Below are 12,652 nucleotides of genomic sequence, written 5' to 3' on the forward strand. Positions count from 1 at the left end.
AGGAGAGACCTGGAAGATTTTAACCCACGAGGACGCCGTGATCAGGCTTGCAAGATAGAAAGTGCCCTGTAGCTGCTTTGGGGGAAGTTGCCCAGGCGGGCGGGGAGGATGACGGGTGGCGGACTGAAGGGAGAAAATACACTTCATTCTAGATGGGTAGTTCTAAATAGGCCTCCTGCAGGAGGCAGGAATAAGGTCTCAGTCTCTACAGGGCTTGGATCGTCACTCGCTCCACTCCTGCATCACACCACCCCGAGGGTCCAACTTCCGTTCGTTTGTCGCGAACTCAAAGTTTGAGTAGACAAAATGTACTGCTGGAACCCTAACCCTAGACGAGGGGTCCGAGCAGCCGACTTCAACTCCCAAAATGCTTTGCTTTACAGCTCTGCAGGTCGCGCATGCTTCAGGAAAGGCCGGCTGGCTTGTCCACTGGGGCGACTCGTCAGCTGGGTGAAGTGCGGGAAACATAGGGACCGCCATCTTAGCTTGGGGCAAACCAACTGTACACGTACGGGAGTTTCGCCTTCTTTCTGTCGTCAGTTCCTAACAGGTGCTGAGACAAAACGCGCTCAATCGCTGCAAATCTCGTTAGTATGCTTTCTGGCGACAATTTCTCCCATTTTGCGCCCCCAGTCCGGAACGGCACCCGCAGGGACACCTTAGCACATCCCAGCATGGCCGCACTCAGCCGGATTCTGCGTGGGGCGGAGTCGGAAGCGGTCCCGCCCCGCCTCCTGGTAGGAAGGGGGTTTCCGCTTCCGGCAGCGGCGGCTGCAGCCTCGCTCTGGTCCCTGCGGCTGGCGGCCGAGCCGTGTGTCTCCTCCTCCGCCGCCGCCATATTGTCTGTGTGAGGAGAGGGGAGAGCGGCCGCCGCCGCTGCCGCTTCCACCACAGGTACTGTGGGAGCCGCCAGGCGAGGTCGTTGGTGTGTGGAGGTGGGTCCGGGATAGGACGACGGGTCGCGGTCGGCCCTCGCGCTCCCAGCGGACTCCCGAACGGCCCATTGCCTTCCCCTGCCCCCCCCCCCCCCCCCCCTTACACACACCAGCCGAGGCCCCTGCAGCCCATCGGGGAGGCCTGGGGCCACCGTTCAGGACCGCGAGCGAGGCTTACGGGGCAGAGGCTGATGTGAGGGTGGGAACTGGCTTTCTGGAGTCCCGCTTATGGCGGGGGAGAGGGCTGGACTGGGGCGGGGACTAGGGGGCAACTTGGAGGAGGGGGTCGCCTGAGGGGGAAGGGAGCTTGAGGGGTGGGGCCACAGGGGGATGCTGGGGGAGGGTGCCCAGGGGAGTGGTGCTTGATGGGTAGGGTGGGGTGAACCCTCCCGGGAAGCGGAGCAGCTGGAGTGGGGGCCTTCTAAGGGTCCCTGTGGGCCGGGCTGGGCTTCCCACCTGCAGACTGGGGTGCAAAGAGGAGGGAACCCCGGGCGAGGTCGCTGGGAAGCAAGGGGGAAGGCACCGCGAAGTGGGGCCGAATGGGTGGAGTTGGGAGTTCAGGGTTAGTTGGGAGCCTGGGTGGTAGAGAAGTATGTAGAATGGAAGGTTGGCCAGCAGTATCCAGCCTAGTTTGTGACCTTTCGGAAGAGTACGACTTCTATTTTGTTTTTTTTGCTGCTGTTGTTGTTGTTGTTTGTTGTTTTGCAGCGTCGGAACGTTTCTAGTCTAAGCAGGTGATGGGTGGAGCTTCGGTAGTTTGTTTTTGGAAAGCGAAGTCAGGGTGGGAAGAAGTCGCTTCTTGACTCTTGGCTATTGTGGGAAGGGAAGAGTTCCGAAACGAAGGTGGTGCCTTGACTTGGGAAGGACTCGGTTGCCTTGAAGCTGCTGAGGTCTGCGAGAAGGGGGCACGGGGAGAAGACGTGCAAAGAAAACGGGAAGGGGACGATTTTAGCAGGAGTTAGGAGGCTGCATTACACCTAAGGAGTGGCGGAGTCGGCCAGGGCTAAAGAACCAGAGGGCCTGGGTTCTCAAATGTCAGTGCCTTTGCTACTTAGCTGTGTGCCCTGATCTCTGTGAGCCTTGGTTTTCCTATCTGTAAAGTGGGGGCCGTAGGATTTCCTAGGTCGTACGTTTACGGTGAGCAGTAAAAAGGATACTTTGTGTCGAGTGCTTAACGCAGTACCTGGCAGGTAGTAAGCGCTTGGTAGGTTAAAGGGACCAGCTGGTATATTTAGGGGTCCTCTGTTCTACGTAAAAGGTGTGGTCAGGAACCAAACGGTGGGCGAGACTTCCGAATATTACCCTTGTGGAAATTGCTGCAGTGTTTTGTTTCCTTGTAAGTCGATTTGGCGTAACTGGCTTGGTGGGCCCTTGAAAGACCAGGGCCAATAGCGGGTCTCCCTCGTGTCATTTAAAAAACCAAAAACCAAAAAACGTCAACTGCTGTTTGACCTGGGCACCTTTATCCTTCTGTGACTTTGAAATACTTGACTTTCATTTGCTATTGGGGGAGGGTGTACAACTTGAAGAAAGAAAAGATTTGAAGTGTGCTTGGGTTGATTTATCCACTGATTACAAAGTTAGGTCACCCTGGGGCAACTTTTTTTTTTTTTTTTTTTTTTTTAAACCCCGACATGCCCGGTTATGTCCTCCTGTATGGAATACAGTAGCGAAGAGAAGCACACGTTGAAGGGGAACGTTAGGTTAGTTTCTGTGTAATGGGTTTCTTGCCTTGCTGTTTGGGGATGAAACAAGTGGCAGCTTCCTTTCCACAGTGTATTTTTAGTTCTCCTGTTGCCTAGCCACTGTTACAGGCTGAGTCTTTGATTTTACTGTTGTCTCTGTCTCTGAACAGATACCTTTACTTCACATACTCCTTTGGAGAAAGGGGAAATTTTCTTCAGGAACTGAGTTGAAAGCCTTCCCTTAGGGTTTGGGTGTGTGGTAGACAGAATGATACCCTCCCCGACAAAGATGTCCATACTCTAATTCCCAGAATCTGTGAATGTGTTACATGGTAGAAGGGACTTTGCAGATCTCCTTAGAGTCACGAATCTGAAAATAGGAAGATGATTCTGCATTTCGTGGATGGACCCAATCTACTGACACGAGACCTTGAAAGCAGAGAACTTGACCCCCACCTGGGAGTCAAGGGAGGGCAGAAGGGTGAACACAGAGGTTGCGACCATGAGAAGGACTCCGTTTGCTGTTGCTAGAGGGGGCCACAGGGAAAGCATGAGAAGGAATATGGTCGGCTCCAGTGGCAGAGACCAGCCCCAGCTGACAGCCGGCACTAGGAAATGGAGACCTCAGTCCTACAACCGCCAGAAACTGATTGTGACCAACAGCCAGAATGAGCTAGGAAGTGGATTCTTCCCCCAGAGTTTCCAGCAAGGAATATACCTTGATTCTGGCCTCGTGCCCTAAGCAGAAGACTTAGCCAGAGCCCGCGTAACTTCTGACCTACAGAAACTTCTGTGACCTGAGATAATAAATTTCTGTTGTTTGAAGCCACTCCTGTTTGTGGCAGTTTGTTACGGCGGCAGTAGAACACTGTATCGATTTTTGGTACCTGGAGTGGGGTACTGTTACCTCAAAATGTGGAAGTGGATGAAGGCCAGAAAATTTTTGAGGAGCGTGGTAGAAACGACCTACAACAGATGGTAGAAATATGGATGTTGACTCCTAGTGAGGGCTCAGGGGGAAATGAGGCAGGTATTAGAAACTGGAGGATGGGGCGCCTGGGTGGCGCAGTCGGTTAAGCGTCCGACTTCAGCCAGGTCACGATCTCGCGGTCCGTGAGTTCGAGCCCCGCGTCAGGCTCTGGGCCGATGGCTCGGAGCCTGGAGCCTGTTTCCGATTCTGTGTCTCCCTCTCTCTCTGACCCTCGCCCGTTCATGCTCTGTCTCTCTCTGTCCCAAAAATAAATAAAAAACGTTGAAAAAAAAAAAAAAAAAAAAAAAAAAAAAGAAACTGGAGGAAAGAGGGTCCTTGTTACTTAGTGGCAAGTAAGTTTAGAATTGTATCCTGTGGTTATGTGGAAAAGAGAACTAGTAAGTAATAAACCTGGCTCTCCAGTGGAGATTTCCAAGCAAAGTGTGGAAGGTGGAGCCTGCTGTATTTGTGCCTGGGAGTCTGACTAACAACAGTGAACCCCTATGAAATTTACGTAAAGTCCATGAGGTCCTTGAGGATTTTATACTAACAAAAACGATGCCAGCTTGGATTGAAAGACATAGTATGAAAGTTAAAGAGGTCTGTTAAAACCCCCCAAAGTCTAGGCAGGAAACGGGCTGGTAAACTCAGGTGTGAGTGTGCTGCTTTTTGTTAAAATGTGGGTGACTCAGAAGCTGGAACCAAGAGCCCAGAGAGGTGGAGCTGAAAGCTGCAGAGGATTTTTCCCTGACTTTGAAATGGAATGGAGTTTGCCCAGATTTTGAAACTGCTTTGGACCAATGGATCTGTTTTCTCTTCCATTTTCCTATTTTGGACTGGGAATTCTATAACTGTTGCCCTATACCTGTCCCACCCTTGTGTATTGGAAGCAGGTAGCTTGGTTTTTGTTTTCAGAAATTGTGCCCCAGGAGTTCTTATTGTATTATACACAAAGCCTCATCCACACCTGATTTAGATGATGAGATTTGGGACTTTTTAATTGATGACCTTTAGGTGAGATTTTGGGATTTTGAGTTGATGCTATAATGGAATGAGACCTTAGGATGGGATGGATGTATTTTGCATTTGGGAAAGATATGAATCAATGGAGGTCAGAGGGGGGGCTGTGGTAGATGAAATGACACCCTGCCTTCCCTCTCCCCCCAAAGATGTCTGTACCCTAATCCTGGAATCTGAATATGTTAACGTTATATGGCAAAAGGGACTTTGCAAATGTAATTATGGTTTAAGTATCTTAAGATAGGAAGATTATCCTGGATTTTCTGAGTGGGGCCAATCTAACATGAAGGCAAAGAACTTTGTCCAGCTGCAGTCAGAGAGATGGGTCAGAAGTTAGAGATTTGAAACATGAGGGGAACTCAACCCGCCATTACTGGAGGGGGCCTCATGGAAAGCATGTGGACAGCCCCTTGCTGACCACTAGCAAGGAAATGGGGGCATCAGTCATAACAACCACAAGAAACTGAACTCAGCCAGCAGTCTAAATGAGCTTGGAAGCAGATTCCTGTCCCTGCCCCAAGTGTCAGCAAGGAACAGAGCAAGGTGGACATCTTGAGGGTTTTTTGTTTGTTTGTTTGTTTGTTTGTTTGTTTTGGTCTTGGGAGACCCTAAGCAGAAGATCCAGCCAAGTGCACCTGATTTCTGGCCTATAGAAACTGTGAGATAATAAATTTGTGTTGTTTTATGTTTGTGGTAATTTGTACAGCAACAGTAGAAAACGAATAGAGGCCTTTTGCTGATTTTATTTAAAACTCTCGGGGGGATAGGGGTGCCTGGGTGGCTCAGTTGGTTGAGCGTCTGACTTCCACGCAGGTCACGATCTCACAGTTGTGAGTTCGAGCCCCACTTTGGGCTCTGTGCTGACATCTCAGAGCCTGGAGCCTGCTTCCAATTCTGTGTCTCCCTTTCTTTCTGCCCCTCTCCACTCATGCTCTGTTTCTCTCTTACAAATAAATAAACATTAAAAAAATAAATAAAAAAAGAAAATTTCAGGGGGACTGTTTTCTAAAGAACAGAAGTAGTAAAGATTATTCTGCAAAGTGATTTGGTTCTAGAAGACTTCACAAAGTAATTGTGTTGAGTAGAACCTATGCCTTTTCCTTAGTGTTTAAATATCCTGTTACTGCCCTTAAATACAATTGGAATTGGCTAGATGACTAGCATTGAAAAATGTGGATTCTAGAGCTCTAGGCCATTTTGGTAGGATTTCTATAAATTGATGACTTTTCCTTGCCTATAATAAATGTCTTGAGTAAATGACATAATTTCTTCATTAATTTTTATTGGCTGAATAAAGCAATAAGTTTATATGACAGCCTTTTAAAGACTTATTTCTAACTTTCTAGAGGAGATGGAAATGGGTGATCTTTTTTTGTGAATTGATAACCACCTATATACAGTAGTCTGTTCTTTTTACCCTTCCCACCCCAACCCGAAGTTGTTGTAACGTCTTTTCTCCCTGTCTTTGTCATTTGAGGTTAAGAGTCACATTTGGGAATTATAATTGCAGTATGGAGTTCTAACTTTTAAGAAAGGCTGTCCTGCCGCAGTATCCTGCTGATTTGATTCATAAAATGTAGACTCTCAACTTTAGTGGGGACTTCAGAGGATGGAGGAAAGGAGACCACTTTTCAATTTAGTTACCTGAATAGAAAGATGATTACAAAATTAGAACATTTCAGGGTATGAAGGCCTTTTTAAGATTATGTATTTGACTTTTGGGTTTAGAGTAAAGGAAATTGGGCCACATGAAGGTTAAGTAGCTCAACCTGGTATCAGCCCTGGAGCTGGCCTAGAATCCTGGTCCAGGCAGTGGAGATACATGGCTTTTGAACTGTATTCCTTGTGCACTCCCCGCCTTGCCCTTTTTCTAGGTTTTACCTTGGACAGATTCTCTCTGCCTCACCTTCCTTGTGGAGTCATTGTGAGAATTGAGATAGTGTAACACATTTAACAGTACCTACCATATGAAGTGCCCCAAGGATGTTAACTGTTGTAACATTTATGATAGTTGTTTTGGCAACTATATGACAACTTCTGCATAATCCCGTTAGTTTGTATAAATTTAGAAACAGAACTGGTGAAGTTTAGCACTGGATTAGGTATAAGGTCTTAGCACTTTAAGGGAATGATAATGTTTGTGATACTTGATTTAAAATGAGAAACTGGTTGGGGTGCCTGGCTGGCTCAGCCGGTAGAGCATGCAACTCTTCATCTCAGGGTTGTGAGTTCGAGCTCCACATTGGGTGTAGCATACTTATAAATAAAATCTTAAAAAAAGAAATGAGAAACTGGATTTGATCCTTGGTCTGTTAAATTCATTGAGTGACCTGGGCCAAGTTTGTTTCCCAAGAGTATTAGTGTGTTTGTACACCTAAATTTTTTTGAACTCCTAAGATGGATAATTTCAAAAGTGGTATATCATTTAGTTATTTTTTAATAGAAATCTGGGCCAGCTAGCTTTTCAAACAAAGAAATTCCTTCAGGATTAAGGAAAAGGAATTGCTGTCATTGTAACAAAGGGTATATTTGCATTGGGTTATAGACAATTGGTAGTTTTTCTTAAATATTTGATATGCTCTGGGATAGATTTCAACAGACCTAGTTGTTGACCAGATACCCTTCTTTTCCCACATAGAAATCAAGGATTAAGTCTTTTTAAAAGTTTAAGGTGAATCCTGCTAGGAGCGGTATTTCATTGGTTTCTACAAATTCTGTGTCATTCAGCCTTAGACATGAGAAGCCTACTTAGCAACAGTCGCTATGGTGGGCAAGCTTTTTTTTTTACATTAGTGGTAATAGTGTTTTCTTGCATAGAAGATACCGGGTTATCTGAAGTGAGGGTTTTAGCATTAAATACCCAGATACATTTAGAATAATCTTTTATAATTTATATGTGTCACATCTTAAATGCCCTTGTATTGGCTACTTTTTTCTTTTCCTTTTATACTTTCTGATCTTGTGGATTTTTCTGACAGGTTTTTACTAGCTGAAACATTTTAATCTGCTTGGAAAAGTGAACACTTGGAATTTTTCTGAAGTTATGACTAATGCACTAATGGGCATTTCTCAATTTAGCTATCTCATTAATGTGCTATAAATTTTAAGAAAGCAACCCTGTGAAAAATGAGTGGGTAAATTATTTTCCTAAAAAATTGAATCATGTCATATCAGAAAATACACAATAGCCATTTTAGGCTATTGAATTTATAACCAGTGAAAAGGTGTTACTTGTTCAGCAGATCCTGAATGCCTGCTACATGTCTGGTAGGTGCTATCATAAGGATTTCTAAAATTTAAAAAAAAAAAAAAATTGAGTATTTTATTTATTTTTGAGAGAGAGACAGAGTGTGAGCAAGGGAGGGGCAGAGAGAGAGGGAGACACAATCCCAAGTAGGCTCCAGGCTTCAAGCTGTCAGCACAGAGCCCCATGTAGGGCTTGAACCCACAAACAGTGAGATCATGACCTGAGCCAAAGTCAGATGCTTAACCGACTGAGCCACCCACGTGCCCCTAAGAATTTCTAGATTGTCCCTGTTCCCAAGCTTACAGTTGAATGACATTTTGTAATCCTATATCATTCCACAATGTAGTACCTTTCTGAAATGTTTTCTTGTGAAAACTCCTACTGGCTTTGTGTCTTAGGTAAAGACACAGAAATCTGGGTGGGGGAGGGATTGAGAATTTCTCATTCTTAATGGAATTCTTTAACTGAGACTGCGGGGGGGGGGGGGGGGGGCGCAACAGGATAGCTGGAAAGAACTCCATCTTTGGAGTGAGATGACCATATTTGGAGGTTACTTAACCTCTCAAACCTGGATTTTGCTATCCAATTAGGGTAGCAGCTACCTTGAGCCATTTATTAACCTTCAGTTTTTTCATCTTTAAATGGGGGTTAGTAGTACTTACCTCAGATGTTCTTGTGAGGATTAATAACTAAAGTACCAGCTAATGTTTTCTCTGAGTTACTGTGAGTTACTGTGAGGATGAAGAGTTATTTTATAAAATACTGGATGCCTGACTAATGTGAGTTCTTTCTCTTTGCTGTCAGTGAAGACCATGTGTTCATTGCAGTGCTACTGCTCTTTATTTTCATTTTCTGCTGCCAGGAGTTCTTATTTTTTAATGAGGCCTTTTGACCCGTACTTCCTGTTTCTGGTGTGTCCTGCTGGGTGAGTGAGGTACTGAATTGCTATTTAGGGGTGGGTCGGGTATGTAAGTTACACCCAGTGTAGATTGCCTCGGTTGCTGGGGTACAGTATACACTGCCAGAGTGGTTATCTAGTCTTGGTGAATCTAGGGTTCTCTTCTAGGTAGAGAAGTGAATCTGCCTAGCTCATACTCAGGGAAAGTTCAAGGTTTGCTCACCTGTAGCCTTGTGGACCTGGATCAGAGGTCTTATTCCCCAGTGGTTTGATCACAGTTTACTTGTACTTGTGTATTATGTGTTAGGAATATGTTTGGAGGAGAACTTTTTCCTGTGTTAACATTTTCTCTATGTCCTATTCTCTCAGGTATGATCTTAACTTTCTTGTTTGCTCTGAATTTTGCAATCAGACACTCGGTAGGCAAAGCAGGAACCTATCTTTATGAGTACTTTAAAGTACATAAATCATTCTATGTATTTATGACTATATAGACTGAATATATATATAGCCATCTGCTTTGGAGTTGGTCTTATATCTTTGAGCCGGAGAGAGGGAGAGAAAGAACTTTAAGATCTTAAGCGGGCTCCACACCCAGTGGAGAGCCTGACCCGAGGTTCCATCTCACGACCTGAGCCAAAATCAAGAATTGGACACCTGATCGAGCCATCCAGGTGCCTCTTCCATCTTTTAAAACCCGATTTTTATACCATTGTCTCCTGGTGACCATCCCATTCAGATAAGAGACTAATGAAGGCTCCTGATTGTTAAAACTCACATCCTCCACCTTTCACCTTGCTTCCAAATTTAAAGCAACCCATTTCGTTGTAGTATGTATCGTAGGCTGTTACTAAATCAGTGTGCAGAATTAGGGAAGTAGTGTTTAATTAGTGAAAATAACCTATTTAGGCTTTGAATCCTAAACAGAGTAGGATTAAAATCTGGCCTCCTTCACCTAGTAATCCTTTGATCTTTGGCAGGTCATATAACCTCTGAACCTGTTTCTTTTTTCTTTCTTCTTCTTCTTCTTCTTTTTTTTAATGTTTAATTATTTTTGAGAGAGCACAAGCAGGAAGGGGCAGGGGAGGGGGGCAGAGGATATGAAGCAGGCTCCGTGCTAACAGCAGAGAGCCCGATGTGGGGCTCAAACTCATGAACTGTGAGTTGGTGACCTGAGCCGAAGTCAGATGTTTAAGCGACTGAGCCACCCAGGCGCCCCTGAACCTGTTTATTTCTAAAATGGGAGTTAACATTTCCTCCCATGCTTGGTTTATAAGAGGCATTCAAATGGACAGCAGTAGTTATTATTACATACATAAATGCTGGATTATACTTTACTCTAGATCTCAAATGGGTTCCAGAGGGTTGTGGCCAGTGGAACAAAGTTTCAGATTGTGACTTTATTTTGATTATGTTGCCTAGTAAAATGATATACAGATGAAGACTTCTTTGCCCATCATTTATTCTGTATTATTGGAGACAGTACTGGACTTCAAATTTATGTCAGATGTTTGAGGTAGAGCTGCCTTAATTCAAGTAAGTCAAACTGCTTGGGTTTTCTTATGATATTTCCCTTCATTGGAAGACCTCCCACTGTTGCTATGTTATTTATGTAACATTGACACTTTGATTCTTTTTCTGGCTTAAAGGTAGAGAAATGAAATTCACACAGAGCCCAAATGCTAATGTTTTTTGTTATTTCATACTTGCTGGTTTGCTTTATGGGAAAGCTTGAGTGTGTTGCCTTTTAAAACAGAAATGTTGTAAATTTTGTAGATGGGAATAAAGACAGGAGGCCCCATACTGTGTTAGGATTGTAATGTCTTAAATATCCTGCAGGTTTATGTAAGCAATAACTATGTGAGTTATCGAGTATTATTGCGAATATTTATATTTCAAATTTGGATCCTTAACAGGGCCAGAAGAAACTTAGGCTGTTGACTTTGAATGGGTAGTTCTTGCTTATTCGGTGTGTACTTGGAGTCTTAGGATTTGAAGGTCAGAGTGGGTTAAGGGAACTGTCAAGGAGCTAATTGTTAACCTTGTCTATATTTCCCCCAATTTAAGAAACAAAACACCACTACTTACATGGCATTAGCTTGATAGATGAGAGAGAATATTGTCCATGACCTTGAGATAAGAAAATAGAATCATTATAAAGTGGAGCTGGAAAGGTAACTTCATTTAATCTTACATTCATGTTTACCATTAACCTGTTTGTTTGTTTATTTTGGCTTATTCTTCCAAGTTAGGGTTATGAAGCTTATGTTATTTTGTTTTATTTTTTTTAATTTTTTTTAATTTTTTATTTTTTTATTAATCTCTGCACCCAGAATGGGGCTCAAACTCACGACTCTGAGTTCAAGAGTTGCACGCTCTTCTGACTGATCCAGCCAGGTGACTCAGATTAGGAGGTTTAGTTTGTGTTTGTTTTTGTTTTTTGTGCCAATGACCTACATACAAGTAGATGGTCTCTCAGAAGAAGTCATTGTTCATTAATGGTTATATCTGGATTAAGAGGTTGGAAAAGATGATTATATGTATATCCCTTGAAACAAGGGGAGTTATGAAATAGTTTTTTCAACTTACTGCATGGATTCTGACAGTTTCAGCTTGTGATCTCTGTATGTTAAACTTGGATTTTTCAGCCAATGTGCTATATTAGCCTGTATTAGCGTGAGTTAACAGATGCGCTGAGGTACTGGTCCCCTCAGCCCTCTGGCCATTTGTGCAGGCTACATACAGGGCATCCAAGCCAATGTCTTTAGGTCCAAAAGTCTTGATCACTCATCCCAGTGTGCCATACAAATACTACTTTCTCTTGGTGTTTTGAATTTTAAAAAGGCAATAAGCACTGATTTAGAAGTTTGGTAATTGAGTTTTTTAACAGTTTTAAGACGCAAAAGGCCGCCAATCTTAAGATAATCTTGGCTTTAAATTTAGAAAAGACTATTTTAAAGTATCTCTCAGATCTAAAGTAATTCTCTTTCCACATACAATTGAAGAGATACACTTTTAAAAGTTAGGGGTGTCTGGGTGGCTCCGTCTGTTAAGCATTTGACTACTGGTTTTGGCTCAGGTCATGAGCTCATGGTACGTGTGTCCCATGCGTTCTGGCCCCACCTTGGGCTCTGCACTGATAGCCTACTTGGGATTCTCTCCCTCTCCTGCTGGCATACTTTCTCTCTCTCTCTCTCTCTCTCTCTCTCTCTTTCTCTGAATGAATGAACAAATGAACAACCATAAACGATTCAAATTTAGACATTTGAAAGAAATTCAGGTTCTGGGGCACCTGGGTTAAGCTTCCGACTGACTTCAGCTCAGATCATGATCTCACGATTCGTGGGTTCAAGCCCCACATTGGACTCTGCTTACAGCTCAGACCCTGGAGCCTACTTGGAATTCTGTGTCTCCCTCTCTGCCCCTCCCCTGATTGCACTCTGTCTCTCAAAAATAAATAAACATTAAGAATTGAAAAAAAAAAAATTCAGGTTCTTACTTTTTTATACAGTGAAGCAAAACTAAAGTGTCCTTGCTTAGAACTGTTGTCCTCACCTGACTCTGAATACCACCTTATCTTTTCTGAAACTGACAGTTTGTTAATCATTCATCAAGCATAGGTCTCCTGCTAGAACATAAATTGGAGCCTAGGATACATTGTCTTCCTCTCTCCCTTCAGGAAAGAGTGGGATAATATATTGTACTTAGCTTGAGAAATTTAATGGTTTAATACTTATGAAAATTATCAAGTTAACCTTTTTAAATGCATATTTTACAATGTTTAAAGGGGATATTACCTTTTGTCTCTGATTTTTTTTTTTTTAAGTTTTATTTATTTATTTGAGAGACAGTGAGTAGGGGAGGGGCAGAGCAAGAGGGAGAGAGAGGATCCCAAGC

The 12,652-nt window shown here is 43.7% G+C and overlaps 1 protein-coding gene across 4 annotated transcripts in view; it reads left to right on the forward strand.

The window, feature by feature from the left end:
• The first annotated feature begins 762 nt into the window (after positions 1-762).
• CSNK2A1 (casein kinase 2 alpha 1) overlaps positions 763-12,652 on the forward strand; it is a 55,570-nt gene continuing 43,680 nt past the window's right edge. For 3 of the 4 annotated variants that reach the window (XM_078444182.2, XM_078444181.2, XM_060614490.3), the window contains exon 1: positions 766-894. The gene's annotated coding sequence lies outside the window, so the exon portion shown is untranslated. Of the gene's footprint in view, positions 895-12,652 lie in introns of all 4 variants that reach the window. The other variant, XM_060614482.3, reaches the window with a different exon arrangement.

Source organism: Panthera onca, chromosome A3 (genome assembly GCF_046562875.1).
Source record: "Panthera onca isolate mPanOnc1 chromosome A3, mPanOnc1 haplotype 2, whole genome shotgun sequence".
NCBI classification, from domain to species: Eukaryota; Metazoa; Chordata; class Mammalia; order Carnivora; family Felidae; genus Panthera; species Panthera onca.